The sequence below is a fragment of the Cricetulus griseus genome, chromosome X (assembly GCF_003668045.3).
Source record: "Cricetulus griseus strain 17A/GY chromosome X, alternate assembly CriGri-PICRH-1.0, whole genome shotgun sequence".
Classification (NCBI taxonomy): Eukaryota; Metazoa; Chordata; class Mammalia; order Rodentia; family Cricetidae; genus Cricetulus; species Cricetulus griseus.
The window spans coordinates 10900710-10908340 of NC_048604.1; the positions used below are offsets into that span (position 1 = coordinate 10900710).

Consider the following 7631-nt stretch of genomic DNA (forward strand, 5'->3'; position numbering starts at 1 on the left):
AAGATTTTGATATTTAGGGTTGACCTAAATCTTAAGTGATGTTTACTTTGGAGTGGAGGCAAGGAGGAAGGGGTATAATAAAAAAGAGAAGGAAGAATAAAAGAGGAGGAGGACAAGGAAAAGATGAGGAGGAGAACAATGACAACAATGAGGAGGAGGGACCCTAAATATCCTAGAGTCATTAGAGTGACATAGTCCTGTGCAACCTGCAGCACTTATGCGGACTACATCCCAGGATAACCATGGACATGGCTCACCACATTTGCAGACCACAATGTCACATTACAATTTTAAAAGGTTGGATAGCTGTTATATATGTTTCTTCCAAATTGAAATATTTCATCCAGGAAGGAGAGGATACTGAAGAGATTCAGGAGGTAAACACATGTCAAGTGTCTGGGAAACCTAGAAGTTGAATGATTCACCAGGACCCCTCTTCAGGGGGGAGTCTCTGACTAACTGATATGCACAAAGATATTTATTAGATCTGTTGAAATGCTTGAAGTTTGTGTAGCATGCTCCAGAGATATGATATTTTGTGAGTCACCCCACTATGTTGGAGGTGGCTGTCTTTGAGTCATCCTGTAAGTAAATTGTCACCCAAACTCCAGTCAGTAATTGAGATAACAACACATTGTTTCACCAAGTTGGACTTTGATTCAAATGTTACTTTTTGATCTGCTTTGGGATTTCTTTATGGAAAAATGAGACTCAGAGGAAGGCTCACGTACAACAATATCCCAGAGAATTAATAAAATAAGAAAGACTTGCCTAGGATACTGTCTGATTAGGAAGTTTGACACATGAGGAATAGGAGGCCCTAAAAGCTGAAAAAGAAAGGAAGATTTAAGGAAACTTTTTTAGATCATTGACTGTTACTCTATGGTCATCTGGTTACTGTGATCTCCAATTGATCACCAATTTGAGATCTAAAAATATCCTGAAATAAATTCCCAAAGATATTAGACTATTTCTATTCATGCAATCCATACTGCCACATGCATATTTATTGTTTTCTTTTGTTTCTTTAAAATTAAACATTTGAACAGTATTGAAAATTATTTTGCAATTATGGAGATATTGCTGAAACAATCTGTATATTCAAATAACACATACAGGGAAATCATGAACCACATGCAAGTTAGAGAATAAAGGACCAAATGTGGAAGTTAGAAAAATGTAAAAGGGGATATTCAGTCACACTGTGAATCCTGAATTTGCATTTGTGTTAATAAATTAAAATTAACCAGTGGCTGAATTAGCAACTAGTTGACAGAAAGTAATCATAAAGTGTCAGAGGGCATCTGGAAGAGATAGATGCATCAGAACTCGTAGGGAAGGGATTTGAGTGGCGCATGTTTTTCTGGTTTGGCAAAGCTGAAGCATGGGTCTTTCAGAGGTTAGCTAGTTGTGACCCAGCCTCTCTGAGCTTGCAGGTTTATCACCCCAGGCTTTGACTCTTGGGTCTTATTTATAAACAGAGTGATAGAGATTTAGTTAAAGCTATCTATAGTAGCAGTGACAGAGCTGATTACCTCAGGAACAGAATTCCCTCCAGGGTGCAGCCTGAGTAGTCAGGCTGCTGGCAGAGAAGCAGGCTGGTAACTGCAAAGTTGCAATTGCTGGCTGAAATAGCAGTTGATTAAGGTGCAGCCACTGTGCCAAAGATAAAACAACATCAAAATTCTGTTGTATGTCTTTCTATGGTAACTTATTTCTCTCATGAATTTTAAATAACAAAGTTCAGAGCTACCAATGTTTAAAGTGTAAATAACAGGCACAATAAAGGTCAAACTTCTATTAGAATTTGATGTATGGTTCTACAAATTTAGTCTACTTTCAAACATCACTTACTTTCAAAGCAATAAGCAAATTACCAGTTCTTAGCATCCCAGAGATTAGATACAAGAGCATGTGTAGAATGACCAGGGAGTTAAGGGCTACAGGCCTTGTGAACTTGGCCCCTGAGTCCAGGCATCTAATTAATGGATTGTGAAGTTTGCATCCAATCCTTAGAATAGTGAATTACAACTCAGAACACATTTCAGCTTGTAAGGCTCATCTCCATTATGCACAATAATCAAAGCTAATGCCTTATTTCACATAAGATAATTAAAAAGTGGTTATCAATACGTGAAAGGACACATGGTGTGCCACTTTCTATTCTTGATTTTGTTTTCCTTTGGTTTTTCGAGATAGGGTTTCCCTATTGCTTTGGAGGCTGTCCTGGAACTAGCTCTTGTAGACCAGGCTGGTCTTGAACTCATAGAGATCCACCTGCCTCTGCCTCCCGAGTGTTGGTATTAAAGGCGTGTGCCACCAACGCCTGGACTTGATATTTTGCATATCATAAATTACATCTCACAAGGAAGTCAGAAAGCACTATAGTCTATTGTTTCTGTAGCAAACTGTCACCAAATAAATTGCCACAGAATAAACAATACCAATTTACTCTCTTACAATTTTGAAATTCGTAGGTTTGAAATAGATGGCATAGAGTTAAAAGTATAACATCAAGAGGGCTTCCTTCCTTCATGAAGGCTTTAAGGGTTAATTCTTACTTTGCCCTTTCCAGATTTTAAAGACCTCCTAGTTTTATCTTATTGATCTCATTCTCCATTTCAAAGCCAGCAATGGTGAGCTGATTCCTTCTTATGAGGTCATCTCTCTAATTCTCTGTATGACCAGAATCAGGATATATAACTTACCTTCAAGGAACTATAGGAACCATCCAGATATTTCAGTCTAATATTCTTATTTCTTAAGGTCTTTTACTAAATTGTTATCTTCATTGTCCTTTGTGCTATATTCATAGTCTTTGGAGATTAGGGAGTTGACATATGGGATAATATTAATTAGCACATTATGTAGTATTTTACAGAATAAATTTTGTACTTGTAGTAATTTTAGCAATTTATCCAAAATATTAATACCTAAGCTGCTGTTTTAATATGGTGTGGCTCTACACATAGTATGACCTTAACCAGAAGATGGAAGTATTAAAGTTATGATGAAAGAACTATGAACTCTGGTGATGGCTCTCATTCTTCCCTGGATATCAATCCTTTTTGATACCATTAAGAACTATTTTAATTTCCAGGAGACTTCTTTGTACTTCACCATTACAGCACAATGTGAATTCAATTCTAGAATTACCTCAAGGATACAGGTAACTTGGAGATGATTTTTTGTTTTGTTTTGATTTTGAGACAGGGATTCTCTGTGCAGCCCTGGCTGTCCTGGAACTCACTCTGTAGGTCAGGCAGGCCTTGAACTCACAGAGATCCACCTGCCTCTTACTCCTAAGTGCTAGGAGCAGTGGTGGCACATGCCTTTGAAATGATTTTAATCCTGAGATGATCTACAAAGTTACAAAGACCTGTCTAAGGTATTCAAAATGGTATTCAAAATACAACTAAAACTCCACAAAAACCAACACACACACACACACACACACACACACACACACACACACACACACACAGAGAAAGTGAGGAGGACTCTAGATGTGAGATTCCCAAAGTACTTAGGTAACATTCTTAACTTTCATGGTCTTCAACATTATATTACAACCCTTAATAGAGCGTTGAAGTAGATAACAGAAATCTAGAAAATGCTTATCTAATGCAATATTAAAATATTATTCTTCACATGTATTTTTCTATTTAGTATTCTTTGGGGCCTTTTGCCAACCAAGATGTAAACTCTTGGGTGTCTTCTGCATAAAAGCTGTAATTAGAATATTTATGTATTTTAGAGCAATAAAGGAGTAACTGAGCGTCCATATTTGAAAAACACAATATTTGCATAATGAAGACTTGTCTTTCAGTCCCTGGGCAGCTTTCTTTGCATCTTGACAGTTGCATTCCCTGGGGTCAGTCATCATCATAAATTTAAAGTGACTTTTACAAGAACTCAATTAAGAACAAATTCAGAAGTTAGTGCACATGTAATTCATGTATTTACTTGGCTACATGAGTAGCATAACAATGACTAGTGATTTGTAACTTCAAAAGATTCAGCACTACATACTTGTTAGATGTTCAAGTATCTGAACAAATGCAAGCAGAAATTAAGCGAGAACTATTTATCTAAAGAATGCACTATGAGCCTCCTTTATTAGTTTAGGGTAGGGGTTAATTGTACAATTAATTGTACAGTTAATTCATAGATGCAAAAATAGTTTAATCATATAACTGAGAACCAATGCACAGGCACAGAATAGTCTACTTGGCTCTGAAACCTGGATAGGAAAATATAAAACTGTAATGTATTTGTTATAAACTATGTGCATTAAGAATAAGCAATTTTAAATAAGTGTTTTTAAAATCTTATAAAAACATTCTCTCATTGGTTCTTATTATAGTTTCTATAAATTACTTATAGAGAAACGCATAAATGGGCAAACTTACAAGGGTTTTTCTTAATTCTTTTTCAGTGACAAAGAAGACAAGATCTTATTCTTCACCTATCTTTGACATGTATTCAGAATTAAAAATACTGCTTTAACAAGATCTGCAAGAAAACAGATAAACATGTGTAAAATAGTCAGTGTTGATATCTTTATTATCACAAGTAGAAGAGACTGAGACAATTAATTAGCTGATTGATGAAAATCAGGTGTGTAGACTTTAGTTAACGAGAGTTTTATTTTACTCTACCACAAAACCTCTTTGAATAATATAATACTCCCCATATTTTAAAGCATTCCTTTTATAAAAATAATACCTCTTAAATAATTTTAATATGCATCTCCTCACACAATTTTAAAACCTAATTAGCTACATAAAGGAAGGGGAACTGTGTGGAAGATAGCAGTTATACAAAATTTCCTTTTGAACATAAAAGCAGAACTATCAAGAGGGTTTCCATAATATTAATAGTGCATTACCTCTGCTTTTCATCTTACTGTACTGATGGAACAAATTGCAGTTGGAGAAGTTAAGATGAAAGTCTCTCTCTCTCTGAAAAACTAACTCATAAATGACCAGTTGTAATATCAGAAGTGCTGTTGTGTAGCACTTTGCTTCCTAAAGTCCAACAAAGGGAAATGCAGAGAACTAAAACATGGTCTGCATAAAAATGTGAATTCTAGTTGTTCCTGAATGAATTTCTCAGACATATTGGCAGAGAATGCAAATCCTCCTTATGTTTTATGAAATAGAGTCATGAAGATTTCAAAGCCACAATTAGCACTCGAAGTAAGTTGCTTACAAAAAATAACCACAACATTTTAACTTAGACATTGCAATTTAGGCCTGAATCTTATCATATTTTGAAAATGCTGATGACTTGAAGACAGGGCTTTCCTTCTCCTCACCATTTCATGATGCTATCTCCCTTGTGTTTGCTTTATTTTTAACCCATTGCTGAGCGAAACAGTCAGAAAAATAATTTGACTTTCTCTACAGAATGCAAATGATAGATTTTTTTTACCACCAAGTGAAACATCATGTGCCAGGAATGGGTTCCATCTTGAGTCCTTGGCAAAAAGGACCTCAGGAAAACCCCTAAACATGTCGCACTACTGCCAAGGCTATTGGTTGTTCTCCACAAACTTATGTTAAGGTCTTACCATTGAAGAAAACACTTAACTGTCCCATTGATCACAGAGAAGTTGAATTGGTCCTAACTAAAGCCTTGTCACCTACTGCCTAGTACTCATGGTAATTAAATGTATTCTGCATGATGCCAGAGGAAAAAGTTAAATACCAACTCATATATAAACCCTATGATCTACAATGGTGACTTTGCTTATGTTATATGCTGGTGAAATGGTGGCACAAGTAAGTCTAGTACTGACCAGCCACTGTCTGATTGCATCTAAGACCTACTCCATGAGATGGAGCATAGACATCCATTAACATGAGACTAAATAGGACATGTGCCTAGAGGAAAACCAAACATTATTGCTCCTCTAAAAGAACATAATTATAAAATGACACCCAATGACATTTACTATGCACATACATCTTTGTTAGGGTTTCTATTACTGTGAAGAAACACCATGACCATAACAACTTTTATAAGGGAAATGTTTAAGTAGATCGGCTTACATTTTCAGACATTTCATTCATTATCATCAGAGATGGCAGTATGTAGCCAGACATGGCATTGAAGCTGAGAGTCCTCACATCTTGATCCTAAGGCAACAGGAAATGGTCTGAGACACTGAGTGGTCTCTTGAGCATAGGAGACCTCACAACTTGCCCCCACAGTGACATGCTTCCTCCAATAATGCTACATCCACTCCACCAAAGCCATACTTCCTGATAATACCATTCCCTTTGGTGGTGACTCTTCACCTATACCATGTATCAGTGCTTCACTCAGTCATTATCAGAGTTGTCTGCTTTTATAATAGATGGGAACAAACACAGAGTTCCAGGTAGTGCAAAGAGTGAGAGATTTTGGAACTCTCAGTCATATATGGGATGTCTTTTTACACTCCTTACCTTGGGTCTCAAGAAGCTATTTGTAAGAAGAGGCTTAAATATAGTAAGAAACAGAGAGCATAGTCATGACTTCCAGACACAACAGGACTGAGGTACATATGAACTGACAGAAACAATGCAGCATGCACAGGACCTGCACAGGTTCAAGCCAGTATTGGTCCCAGCGCTTGGAGAGGGAAGAAGACACAGGGTACCATCCCTAACCAAGAAGCTCTCCACAATAAACATGTGCTTGTAAAGGAAAAATTAGTTTTCTCCAATGGAGTCTGACCGGGTATGTTAACCATACTTAAGGGTAGGCGTTTGTCTCATTTGTCTCATGTTGCATTGTTTCAGCAAATTTTGTTAGTATTACTGATGTTTTGCTTGTGTATTATGAGTTCTGATTCTTTGTTTTAAGGTGTATGTATATATATGTGGGGGGGGGTAGCATGTGTAATTACACTTTGGGGTTCTTGTTTTGTTTTGTTTTTTATTCTTTATTTTTGCCCACCTGCTTGTTTTGTAAAGAGATAGAGAAAGAAAAGATGTCAAGTTGGGTGGGAGGAGAGGTAGGAAGTACCTGGGAGGAGTTGGGGAAGGGAAAATGTGATGAGAATGTATTGTATGAAAAAACATTAAATTAAAAAGAAAAGAAAGAAAACCTGTGAACTATGGAATATTTTTAAGATGTTGTTAGTGACTATTTGGTACATGTTTGTTTAAGAAATAAATATACTAGTCTAGATAAATGATTTTCAACCTTCCTAATGCTATGACACCTTAATATAGTTCCTCATGTTTATCACTAAATAAAGTTTAGAATAACAATTCATCATTTAACATAGTACCTAGTATCATATGTGACAATAAAAGTAAGAAACACAAGCCTCACTGCAGTATGGAATTGACAAGAAGTTATGTCCTCTAGTGAATATGGTATTAGTAAAGCCATAAGTTACTCTTCGTGAAGCCTGTTGAAACTAAGTTTGCTGTGCTTTGCTGTGTAGGTGACTGGTCTGGCTGTGAAACACTACTTTCATTTTTACTAATTCTCACCTCCATGATTCCACTCATATTTTATGGGAAATAAAGCAGAACTTGCATCCTTCCATTCTGACCCAAGAAATAGTGGCAAGAAATACGGATAATTTCAGACAAGTTTCAGGAATTCCTATTGAGCTCCTCTTTTAGTGT

General features: G+C 36.3%; 1 long non-coding RNA gene across 1 annotated transcript in view; it reads right to left on the reverse strand.

Moving 5' to 3' along the window:
- LOC113837779 overlaps positions 1-6144 on the reverse strand; it is a 47551-nt gene extending 41407 nt beyond the window's left edge. Inside the window, exons 1-3 of the long non-coding RNA XR_003488492.1 lie at positions 6057-6144; positions 4413-4515; positions 1536-1656 (exon numbers count right to left, since the gene is read on the reverse strand). This is a non-coding gene — a long non-coding RNA (uncharacterized LOC113837779). The remainder of the gene's footprint in view (positions 1-1535; positions 1657-4412; positions 4516-6056) is intronic.
- Positions 6145-7631: the final 1487 nt, after the last annotated feature.